Genomic DNA, 13,192 nt, shown 5'->3' with positions numbered 1-13,192 from the left:
AAGGAGAGTGGGAAAGGAGACCCCGAGGGGTTTGGGCGACCCCTTCACTGGGAAGAGTGGGAAGTCCAGATGAGGTCTGAAGGGTGGACTAGGTGAGCCGCGGTCAAGAGGAGGGAGCTGCAGGGGAGATGGGGAGAAGGCTGAGAGTGGGGGCCAGGGGCCAATCTCGGGATCGAGATGGGGAAGGGCTGCGGTGTCTTGGGCCCTCCCTGGAGCTCCAAGCTGTAGTTTATTGCTTTGAGCCCCCAGGTCTGTCGGCGAAGCGACTTCGCCCTGCCAAGACCCTGCGCTTGGCTTCGGCGCTCAGGGCACCACCTCCCCTCCAGGAAGGGCTGCAGGGGATCCTCTGGTCCAGCACTTCAGTCATGCCACCCTCCAACTGGGCAACATGGGGACAGATGAGGTCCGAAGGGCGATGGGACTAGCCCAGGGCAGTGTAGTCATTTAGGGCTGGGCAGCGTTTTATGGGCAGGGAAGAGCGGAGGATGTGCTAGGTGATAGGTGAGCAAGTGTTCCTATTTTCATAGCACTGGAGGGCATAGAAGGAGCTTCGGGTTTGTGTCCTGTTGAAAAAGGGAAAGCTACCAGTTTCCTTGTTTAGAAGCAGATGCCTGGTGATCTTAAGTTTTGCTCAGTGGCCATAAACGCATATTTGTAGCGTCTAAACAGGTAATTTCACACCTGGGACAGCCATCGTCAGAAACAGACCTACCCGAGATAATATGAAGTACAATTATGTTCATTATGAGATTATTTATAATAGGAAAAATAAAATAGAACCTCAGAGTGCCAAAAGGGGGGTTAAGTAAACTACCTAAAATCTTCCGAAAGAGATATTGTGCAGTTTGCATTTAAGGTAGTTTCAATATCAATGTAGACATTTTCTGTAGAGAATAACTCACCATTAATTCTTAAAGAGTTGATGAGGAGTTGGAGAAATGCTTTTTTTAAAAAATAAATAAATAAATAAAAAGGCCTACAGCACCCGGTATTCCCAGGTGGAATCCCATCCCAGTACTGATCAGGCCCAACCCTGCTTAGCTTCTGAGATCAGACCAGATCGGGCTCATTCAGGGTAGTATGGAGAAATGCCTTTTTATAAGGAAAAAAATTCAGGATATGAAATTGCATGTAGGATATGATGTCTATACATTTATGTTTAAAGAAAAAAAAAAAAAAACAAAGAAACTACTGGTATAAAACGTATACCAAAATACTAATAGTGAGTATTTCTGGGTGGCAGGAATATGGTTATTTTTCTCCTTTTGTTTAACCTTTGTATATTCTTTAATAAGCATTATTTTTGTTTTTACAGTAAAAAAATAGACTGAAAATTAATGGAAAAAAGGCACAGATTAATAGGAGCCTTCCTTCAGAGTTCATATTCTATTCAAAAGTAAATTGTTGTTGAACTCATAGGGTTGGCTATAGGAGGAGGATGAAACATAATCCTTTCTCTAAAATGATGTCTCCCATATGGAGTGCTCAGACATGTATGTAGAAAATAGCTGGGTATCTGTGCCAGGCACTGTGTGATGTTGGTTCTAAAGTCAGTTGGTATAGATCAAACCTCCTTGTTTCCCATATTTTTCTAAACAGCATTTGCATTCAGTGCTAGGCTATTGTGGCACACACAGCTTTTTCTGCACCAACTTCCTGTGGCTAAGAAGATCTGGGACTTTTTCTTAGGTGCTCTATATCAGTCCTTTAGGTAGTGGCTACTTCTTATATCTGCTATTCTTGTATTATTTAGCGTTCTTTTTTCTTTTTACTAGGTAGTTTCTTATAACTGTAGGGGACTACAGTCCCCTATTATAATTGATACATGTTTATATTAATATTTTCCTGTTCAAATTATTGTAGTGCTTACTCTTTCTTGATTACCCCCAGACTGATACCCCCAGCCAACTTGTGTGTGTGTGTGTGTGTGTGTGTGTGTGTGTGTGTGTGTGTGGTGGCGGGGGGCTCATGCTTGTAACCATTCTTTTTTTCTTTTTTTGATATTGGATTTCACTCTTGTTGCCCAGGCTGGAGTGCATGGCACTGTCTCAGCTCACCGCAACCTCCACCTGCCAGGTTCAAGCGATTCTCCTGCCTCAGCCTCCTAAGTAGTTGGCATTACAGGCATGCGCCACCACACCCAGCTAATTTTGTATTTTTAGTAGAGATGGGGTTTCTTCATGTTGGTCACGCTGGCCTTGAACTCCTGACCTCAGGTGGATCCACCTGCCTTGGCCTCCCAAAGTACTGGGTTTACAGGCATGAGCCACCACGCCCAGCCAACTTGTAGCCATTCTTTATGCATAATTTTGTAGCCTTTATTCAAGGAATACTTTTTCATAATCTTTCCCCATATTACTGCGTACTTTTGACAGTTGCCGTTGTCCATGTAGTACAGTGCAGTTGCTGTAGTATGGTACCCTGTGGTGCTAAGGACAGTTGGCTTTGCTGTCAGAACTGGGTTCAGATCTGGGGTCCACCCTTGTTGTAATATGTTAGCAAATTATTTCACTTCTTAAGTCTGATGAAATAGGTGGTGACAAATTCTTAACACTGTGCCTAGAACATCATAAGTGGTTAATAAATGTTAACTATCATGATTACTACCATAATTACATTTGCCCTCCCTAGTAATTGAGTATCTTTTTTGTATGGTTCTGTATAATTATTTTTGAACATAAAACTTTCTATTATTTAGGATTGTTATTTTTTCTGAGTGTCAGAGGTGGAATTGTGGTCAAAGACCCAAGGTTTTCCAAGGTCTAAGGGCCAAGCTCACTGACTCTTTCTTTTTCTCTTTTTTGTTTTTTCTGCCCCATGTCCTCCCCACCCTCACTCCTTCCATACAGTCAGGCCCCAATTGAGAAGTTGTCCCCCACCACGCCTTAAAGAATCAGAGTCGGACACCTTGGCCAAGCAGTCACAGTCCTTCAAAAGCTCTTTCCTTCTCTCCTCTTTTCCCTTTTGGGGGAATGTGGCATATGGCTCTGGGAGTGATTTCCAATGACTGCCCTTCTTTGGGAACAGGTGGACACTTATGTGTCCAGTGACTGGGTTTCTAATACTTGGGTGGCCCCTGACTGTATAATAGTGGGTATTTGCTGGGTTAAGCCTGTGGTTCAAACTGTACTGGTCAGTTTCTCTCCAGCAAATCCGTTGGTAGGAACTGACAAGTGGTTACTGGGAGTGGTTAGAGCAGAGGCACTTATGGTGGGTGCTGTCTCCTGTGCTCCCCAGGGCCTAGTAGTTGAGCTTGCCCTTGAGTTCCATAAGGTACTCATAGATACATTGGTGTAGACCAAAATTATCGAGACAGGTCTCAATTTAGAAGGTTTATTTTGCTACGGACTAAGGACGTGCCTGTGACACAGCCTCCGGAGGTCCTGACTACATGTGCCCAAGGTGGTCAGGATACAGCTTGCTTTTATACCTTTTAGGGAGACATGAGACGTCAATCAGTGTGTATAAGATGTACATTGGTTCCATCAGGAAAAGGCAGGACAGCTAGGTGCCGGGGCTTCAGGTCACAGGTAGATAAGAGACAGCTGGTTGCATTCTTTTGAGTCTTTGCTCAGCCTTTCACTGAATATACAATTTACATGTCAGGGAGGGGTGAGGTGGGTGGTAGAGGAATATGCCTTTCTCCCAGTGAATCTGCATTTTTACATCAATAATAGGGCAGAGGAAGCAACCAGATATTCATTTGTCTCAGGTGAGCAGAGGAATGACTGAGTTCTGTCCCTTGTCTCACACCTATGAAGATAAGCTATCTATTTACATTTCCAGGGTGAAATTCAACAGAACTGTTTTAGGGTAAAGACCTTGAGGCCCACGAGGAATTTCCTTGTGGGCAAATTGTGAGGGAGGTCTGTAGCTTTTTTTTTTTTTTTTTTTTTTAAGTCTTTGTAGTTATCTAATTTAGGAATAAAATCAGAGGTAGGTTTGCCTAATGCAGTTTCCAACTTGACTTTTCCCTTTGGCTTAGTGTCCTGAGATTTATTTTCCTTTCACATTGTTTGTCCTGGCAGTTCTGCAAGGACAAGGAACTGTCTATATGGCTCATCATAGTTTCCAGTGCCCAGGACTTGATTAATATTTGTTGAATGGATAGATAGATGGATGATAGATGACTTGACCTCTGGAATCAAGAGGCAGTACAGCATAATGGTTGGGATAAATCCAGATGTAGTCAGTTTATGCTGGAATCCTGGCTCAGCCACTGACTAGCCTGGGAGCCTTGGGAAAATAACATGTCCTTAGTATGCGTTGGTTTCCTCATCTATAAAATGGGGATCATAGTAACCTCTCAGGATTGTTGTGAAGACTATCTGAGTTATTAGATATAAACCAGTTATTAGATATAAAAGTGCCTGGTACATATTGGGTACTCAGTAAACATTAGATATTATTATTGGCTAAATTAGTCATAATTAGGTTTAGCAAGTAACAGAAAACCCAAAAATAAGCCTATATTTTTCTCTCATCATCAGGAATCCTAGAGGTTATCAGATTGTTTTCCTCAGCATCAGGGGCCGAGCAAGGCTTCCCTTTGGTTGGTTTGCCATGTCTGGCTTCCATTCCCAAGGTCGCATCACTGAACAAGGTGGCTGCTGGGACTCCATCTACTAAGGCATTCTAGCCAGGAGGAAGGAGGAAAGGCAGAGGAAGGGCTCACCCTTGTTCTTTAAGGATACTTCCCAGAAGTTGTAGGTGAGCCTCCCACTTTGGCCAGAATTTCGCCATACCTAACAGGGGGAAGGGAACATTGGGAAATGTAGCCTTTATTCCTGGTGACTGTATGCCCAGGTAAAAACAGAGGGTTCTACTACATGTGGAGATGGGTGGAATATATATGGGGCTCAACCAGCTGCTCTGCCATACCTCTTTTTAGAATTTCCCCATCTCTTAAATTCTGGGAGTGTGTCTTGGTTAATTTTGGTTCTGTTTCTCTGGAGAACTCTGACTAATCTGGGCTGCTAAGACCTGTGGTTTTTGATCTAGGGACCCCTGCAGTCTTGGCATTTTGCCATTTGTCAAGTTTCTGAATCTTTTATTTTTTTTAAGACTGAGTCTCGTTCTGTTGCTCAGGCTGGAGTGCAGTGGTGCAATCTCAGCTCACTGCAGCCTCCACCTCCCAGGTTCAAGCGATTCTCCTGCCTCTGCCTCCTTAGTAGCTGGGATTACAGGTGCCTGCCACCACACCTGACTAATTTTTATATTTTTAATAAAGACGGGGTTTCACCATGTTGGCCAGGCTGGTCTCGAACTCCTGGTCTCAAGTGATCCACTCTCCTCAGCCTCCCAAAGTGCTGGGATTACAGGTGTGAGCCACTGCACCTGGCTAAGTTTCTGAATCTTAACAATGTTCTTCTCTGCAGCTTGCATCGCAGGAACTGCTACTGTCTCCAACAGAGTACCACCCAGTCTTTATGGGAAATATTTCCAGGTTCCAAACCTAGGTCTACATCACAATCACATGGGGAGCTTTAAAAAAAATTACAAAAATTTCAGGCCTCATCTCAGCCCTCCTAAATAAAATCTTGGTGGAAAGAGTATAAGGCTCTGAAATCTACATTTTAAAACACATTAATCTATGGATGATTCTTAATGTACCTTAAAGGTTAAGACACCCTGCTTTCAAGGTTAAAATGTAATAAATCTTCATTGGAGGCAATTATCTCTTCTAGTGTAACTAGCCTACTCACTTTCTTTCAAACATATGTATTTTCTTATGTCTACTCTTTTGCTTTCAATACTGACTTAGACTCACTGGCTGTTGGACTCAGAAAGGGTCTTAGGAAACCAATCCTTTATTTAAGCCTGTGGGATCTGAGTTCAGCAAGGTTAAGCAACAAGTCCAAGCACATACAGTGATTAGTAGCTATTAGGATTGAAAAGGTAGATGGTGGCAGCATTTGCTGGGATCATCTTTAAAATCTCCCTTTCCCCAAATTAAGAGGTCATTAAGGGGTTATACACAATTTATTTGCCGAGTTAGGGAAGTTCCATTTCTAGCCTCCACATGTTCCACCCCTCGACTAGGTATTGGCCTTCAGGGCTGGGTACACTTGCATTCTCTTGATATTCTTTCCCTAGATGATACTAAGTCTCCTTACAACCATATGTTAATGTCTCCTATCAATATATATCTGAAGACTTGTGTGTAAAATGACAGATTTGAAAGTGAAATAGATTGGTTGCCATTAGCAATATTTGGGAAAAATTCTAGTTTCTTTGTTGGGGGAGTAAATCTGAAACTCCAGAAAGGAAATAGGAATACATATTCAGGAATGAAGAAATGAATACAGCACAGAAGCTTCTGTGATCCTGTTCTGCTTTGTGTAGGATTTAAGGTTCTTGAAATAGCCAAGTGAATCTGATTTGCTACATTTATACGTTTAGGTAATTAATTTACAACAGTTGCTTAAATGCTTAGAAAGATTTTGCTTTTTAGATTTGTAAGTCTGCCCTATTGGGCATTTAAAGTGTTTAAGAAAATCAGGCATATTAAATTGATAATTGTAGTTTTAAACGTCTAAGGAAATTTGATTAATTAAGGAGGTAAGTCTATTAAATGTTAAGGAGAATAGAATCTACTAAACTTAAGAATTAACTGTAATCAAAGAACAAGTGAAAGTGATTGTTCTTATCTTTATACAAGAAATTACTAGATTTAAAATGGAATAACAAGATTTGTAAGTTGAATTTCAAGTCTTTAAGAAAAGCTAGGTTTTTAAATGGGCAACTTGAGTCAGTGACTAAGAAACCTACCCCCTGATGTTTAAAGCCACAGGTCAATAACTCTCAGTTTTATAGTTCCAGCTGAGATCTCTCCTTTGAACTCCAGACAGCAACATTCAGCTGCTTGCTTGGGGTGCTCCAGAGGCATCAGAGACCAAGGTGTTCAAGTTGAAACATTCTCTGACTCCAAATCCAGACTCCATAAACTGTACCAGCTGTACCACCCTTGATTCCCTCTCATCACACCCTGAGGCCACTCATCATTGAGGCCATTTTCTTCTACCTCCAATAGATATATTTAGAATCTGTCTCTTTTGCTTCATTTCCCACAGCTAGCAGTCCATTCCAGGCTACCATCATCTTTTTCCTGAAGTGAATGCCTCCAACTTGGTCCCTAAGCTGCTCTACCCAGCGAGATCTACACAAGCCAGACCATGCTCCCTCCCCGTTAAAGCCCCTCATAACTTCCCAGTGCATTCTGACAGTGCTCTCTGTGCCTCTTCGCCCTGTTCCACAATGCTTGAGCTTTCTTATTCTTTCTTTTATGAGACAGGGTCTCACTCTGTTGCCCCGTCTGGATTGTAGTGGTGCAATCATGGCTCACAGCAGCTTTGACATCCTGGGCTCAAGCAATCCCTCCATCTCAGTCTCTCGAGTAGCTGGGACTACAGGCATGCACTACCACACTTGGCTACTTTTTTGTAATTTTGGAGAGAGATTTCCCTGTGTTGCCCAGGCTGGTCTGAAATTCCTCCCAAAGTGCTGGGATTAGAAGTGTGATTCACTTCTGGCTTTGTTTTCTTTTTTCTTTTTTTTTTTTTTGAGACAGGTTCTCACTCTGTTACCCAGGCTGGAGTGCAATATTATGATCATAGCTCACTGCAGCCTGCAACTCCTGGGCTCAAGTGATCCTCCTGACCCAGCCTCCCAAATAGCTGGGACTACAGGCACGTGCGACATGCCCAGCCAATTTTTAATTTTTTAATATAGAGATGGGGTGTCCCTATGTTGCTCAGGCGGGTCTCAAATTCCTGGGCTCAAGCAGTTATGCCACCTCAGCCTCCGAAAGTGCTGGGTGCTTGGGGTGAACCACAGCACTGGGCCCACCTTATTCTTCCTTAAATTTCTCAAATAAGCCATCCTCTTTCCTACCTCAAACTCTTGCATTTGCAGTTTCCTTGGCCTGGAATGCCATTTCCTTCTTGCTGGCTCCATTCTTCAGATTTCACATGTCACCTCCACAGAGCACCTTATCTGATTAAAAGGAGTTGGATCCCCACCTCCACCACTATTCTCTATCCAGTATCTTTTCTTATTAGCATTTATCACAATATGCAATTATTCTAATTATTCTGTTTGTTTTGTTGTTCTGCAAGTGTTTCTCCTATTAGAATATAAGCTCCCTGTCTCAAAAAAAAATGCTCATTGCACTTAAAAAAAAATCTTGTCTTTTGAGACTGGGTCTCACTCTGTCACCCAGGCTAGGGTGCAATGGCACAATCATAGCTCACTGCAGCCTTGACCTCCTAGGCTCAAGCGATCCTCTTGCCTCAGCCTTCCTAGTAGCTGGGACTACAGGGGCGTGACACCACATCTGGCTTATTTTTATTTTTTATTTTTGTAGAGATAGGGTCTCGCTATGTTGCCCATGCTGGTCTTAAACTCCTGGCCTTAAATGATCCTCCTGCTTCCACCTCCCAAAACACTGGGATTACAGACATTAACCACAACACCCTACCATGTGGTACTTTTGAGATTATTTGAGGATGTGCACATGCACAGAGTGGTGAAGAAAATTTGAGTTGTCCAACATGCATTGTCACAGACTGAATATATATGTCCTCTTCTGAATTCATATGTTGACATCCAAATCCCCAATGTGATGACACTGGGAGACAGGGCCTTTGGTAAGTGATTAATTCATGAGGGTGGAGCCCTGAGGGTGGAGTCCTAATGAATGGGATTAGTGCCCTTACAAAAGACACTCTGCAGAGCTCCCCTCCTTCTTGTCCACCATATGAGGACATAGTGAAGAAATGGCAGTCTGTGATCCAGGAAGTGGGCTCTTACCTGACACTGACTCTGCTGGCACCTTGATCTTGGATTTCCCAGCTTGTAGGACTGTGAGAAATAAATTTCTTTTGTCAACCAGGTTATGTTATTTTGTTATACCAGCCTGTAGACATACACGTTCACAGCTAAGGTCGAACGAGAGGACATCTGCCTTCTTGTTTCAGCACTCATACTGTAAACAGGTGTCCTTTGGTGGTTTTTTGAATGCCACATTTTTCATATTTTTATGCTTTTTTTGGTGATTTTGGTTTATACAGTGCCCAAGCATAGGGCTGAAGTGCTGTCTAGTGTTCCTGAGCACAAGAAGACTGATGTGTCTTATAGGGAAAATATGTGGGTTGGAGAAGCTTTGTTGAGGCATGAGTCATAGTGCTATTGGCCGTGAGTTCAATTTAATGAATCAGTGATAAATATTAACTAAGGTGTCTCTAAATAGAAATGCATATAAAACAAAGTTATGTCTTCATTGCTTGATTAAAATGTGATTAGAGGCTTGCAGGAATGTAGCCCTGTACATCCCCTAGGGGCGATAGTTCAGTATTGTGTTCATGGTGACTTACAGAACGTAACTACCATGAATTGTGACAATTGACCCTTGTAATTGTCATCTTATAGAACATAACTACCATCAGTCGTGACAATTGTAAGTCAGGATACGTGCCATGCAAAGAGTTACAGAGGTGCTGAGATTGATTAAGAATGATGATGGGGGGTCATCTATTCTTAATAGGGTGGTCAAGGAAGCCTCTTGGGAGAGGTGACAGTTAAGCTGAAACCTAAAGGATGAAGCTGCATAGCAGGGGAGAGAGCATTCCAAACCAAGGGGACATGGTCTGAAGGTGAGAAAGCCTTGGACTCTGTGGGGAACTGGGGCCCTGCTGGGAGGTGATGGAGAAGGAGGCAGGGGTCAGCCTCAACAGGGCTTTTGGTTGCCTGCAGGGCAGTGGTAATCAGGTTATTCTCTTTTTATTTGTGTGGGGACTCGTCTGTTCTCATCACTAGGCTGTGGAGGTTGCAGATCATCCCTTATATGTAGGGCCTAGGACAGAGCTGGAACCAATCACTGTGGGTACAAAATGCGAAACTCCATGGGCCCACAGTACCTATTTCAATTGTGCTTGTTGATTAAATGACCAAGCCCTGGGATTCTGTTGCTGCAGCTGTGAAGAAATCATTGCAGGGATTTTTCCTGGATCCCAGAGATACCCAGAATTCAGGCCTCTGCTTCCCACGCTGACTGACAGGCCAATGGTGTGGGGTAGGTGCTTAGCTCTGCGCTCTCATAAAGGCATACCTGCCATCCTCTTCCTTCTGCCCCCAAGCGGGAGCTGGTAGGAGATCAGACGCTACTTGGATTTCAAGGAGCTCATGAACAAAGGATGTAAAGTTGCTAAGAAACTGCCTTTCTGAGAGTTCATCATGTGTTTTTTTTTGTTTCTGTGGTGTTGTGTGTGAGTACATCCAGGGCTGTCACTCTGCCAGCCCTGAGTGAAGCCACATTCAAAGGGAAGAACTTCAGGCTGCTGTGTGGCACCACCATGAACCCTATGTGTCCCTAAGCTGGGCAGACCAGGTATTGAGGATAACAAAAGTGGAGCCAGCTGCCCGAAGCAAGTGGTTGACAGAGCTGTGTGCAGCTGCAGCAAGGAAGCCTTGGATGCTCAATGTTGTACCTACTTACAGCAAAAACCAAGAAGCCCTGGGTTGGGAGACACCAATAACAGAACTGGGAGGGAGTCCCACCCCTACTCCCCAGCTGAGCTTGGAAAGTAAATTCTTAACAAAAACAGGTCATTGCAAAATACAAGATGCAAGATTTATAGAACTCTTGAGCCCAGGCTGACCATTATCTAACTTGCCTCCTTCTCCCTATTCTCATGTAGAGAATCCAAAGCCTAGGGAGGGGAAGGAACTTTGTCAGTGGGATACAGCATATAACAAATGCAGGAGCTCAGCCTATCAGAAGAGCTATGTACTGTGAGTGGAGGAAAAAAAGACATGGCGTGTATCTGAAACTATAGTACTCATCCATTTGTCCATTCATTAGGTACTTATTGAGCCTCTACTAAGTTCCAGGATCCCTTAAGCCCCAATTCCAACCACACTTTGAGCAAAGCAGAACCCCAAACTTTGAGCAAATTGCCAGCTTCTCTGATTGTTTCCCAATAGTATGCCACTGCCAACCACCACTACCACCACCACCACCACAACATCAAAGCTCACCCTCTGTCTAGCTCAGCATCTTACATAACTCGGATTCTATTCTCTATTCTCGCTTGCAGTCTTGGAAGGAGGAGGAGCTAAAATGGGTGAGAAATGTAATACCTCCTCCCATTCCACCAACTCAAGGAAAGAACCTTGCCCACCCCCTCAGTGGTCAGTGTATTTGAGGAGGAGGGCCAGTTGCCCTGGTTCACTCTGGGTGCCCATTATGTGCCAAGCAGTGGAGTAAGTCACTTCCTGGCTCCAGAGATCAGTCAAGGGCACATCTGATAATCTTACTGTGCCCAGTTTTAAACGCTTTAATGGTTCGTATTCTCTTAAAATAAAGATCAGAGTCTCCTTAACATGGCCCACAAGGGCCTATGGGGCTGGCCTCTGCCTACCCTCTCCCTGCTTTCTTTCCTTCCCACTTGCCGCTCCAGGCTGCCTGCCTTTCATGCCTGAAATACTCCCTCCGTGGGGTCTTTGCACATGCTGGCCCCTGAACCTGGAATAGTCTCCCCCTTTTTATTTCCTTTTTTTTTCTTCCCTAGTAAAAGGGCTTAATCTTTTTCAGGAAATGCTTAAACATTTTGGAAGTAAATATAGATGAAAGTTTATCTTATTCATTGGTGGAAAAGTATTTTTAAACAAAACAAAGTTACAAAAGAAAATATTGATATATTTGGCCACATAAAATTTGTTCAAATAAAAAATGCAAATATAGTACAGGGCTTTAACATCTGTGTATAATATAACATTCTTGTGTGTTGACAATAAAGGAACTAAAACTTTAAGAAATATATAGAGAAAGATATAGGCCAGGCTCACGCCTGTAATCCCAGCACTTTGGGAGGCTGAGGCAGGCAGATCACTTGAGGTCAGACTAGCCTGCCCAAAATGATGAAACCTTGTCTCTACTAAAAATACAAAAATTAACCAAGTGTGGTGGCACATACCTGTAATCCCAGCTACTCAGGAGGCTGAGGCATGAGAATCGCTTGAACCCAGGAGGCAGAGGTTGCAGTGAGCCAAGATTGAGTCATTATACTCCATCCTGGATGACAGAGTGAGACTCTGTTCCCCAACTCCCCCCGCCCCCCAAAAACATAAAATTCACATGCCATAAAATTCACTGTTTTAAAGTGTACAATTCAGTGGTTTTTTAGTACCTTTACAAAGTTGTGCAACCATCACCACTTCTTTTTAAATTTGTTTATTTGTGTAAGTTTATGGAATAAAAGTGTCATTTTGTTACAAGCATAGATTACATACTGGTCAAGTCAGGGCTTGTAGTGTATATATCACTAGAGTAATATACATTTTGCCCATTAGGTAATTTCTCATTCTTCACCCCCTCCTAACTCCCAGCCAATGGAGACCTGAGTTTCCATTGACTATTACTTCACACTCAATTTCCATGTGTACACATTATTTAGCTCCCACTTATAAGTGAGAACATACAACATTTGTCCCTGTGTCTGACTCATTTTATTTGAGTTAATGGCCTCTAGCTCCATGTTGCTACAAAAGACATTATTTCATTCCTTTTTATGGCTGAATAGTATTCCATTTGTGTGTGTGTGTATACATATGCGCACACATACAATGGAATACTAGTGTACGTATGTGTGTATATGTATATACACATATATACGTATACACATATGTATATACAAACACACATACATGTATATATACACACACCACATTATCATTATTCAGTCATCTGTTGATGGACACTTAGGTTGATTTCTATCTTTAGGTATTGTGAGTGGTGCTGCCTTAAACATACCAGTGCAGGTATCCTTTTGATATAGTGATTTCTTTTCCATTGGGTAAATACTGTTTTCCATAAAGGTTATAGTAATTAACATCCCCAGCAATAGTGTATAAGAGTTTCCTTTTCTTGGCTGGGCGCAGTGGCTCATGCCTGTAATTGCAGCACTTTGGGAGGCCAAGGCAGGTGGATTGCCTAAGGTCCAGAGTTCAAGACCAGCCTGACCAACATGGTGAAACCATGTCTCTACTAAAAATACAAAAACTATTCAGGTGTGGTGATTGGTGCCTGTAATCCCAGCTACTCAGGAGGCTGAGGCAGGAGAATCGCTTGAACCTGGGAGGCATACATTGCAGCGCCATTGTACTCCAGCCGGGGCAACAAGAGTGAAACTCT

The 13,192-nt window shown here is 43.0% G+C and overlaps 1 pseudogene; it reads right to left on the bottom strand.

The window, feature by feature from the left end:
- Positions 1 to 973: 973 nt before the first annotated feature.
- LOC116540329 lies at positions 974 to 1,092 on the bottom strand (annotated as a pseudogene).
- Between the last annotated feature and the right edge of the window lie 12,100 nt (positions 1,093 to 13,192).

The sequence above is a fragment of the Sapajus apella genome, unplaced genomic scaffold (genome assembly GCF_009761245.1).
Source record: "Sapajus apella isolate SASKATOON/1434 unplaced genomic scaffold, GSC_monkey_1.0 scaffold138, whole genome shotgun sequence".
NCBI lineage: Eukaryota > Metazoa > Chordata > Mammalia > Primates > Cebidae > Sapajus > Sapajus apella.
The sequence above is the reverse complement of the archived record's forward strand: the minus strand, read 5'-3'. Positions and strand labels throughout refer to the sequence as shown.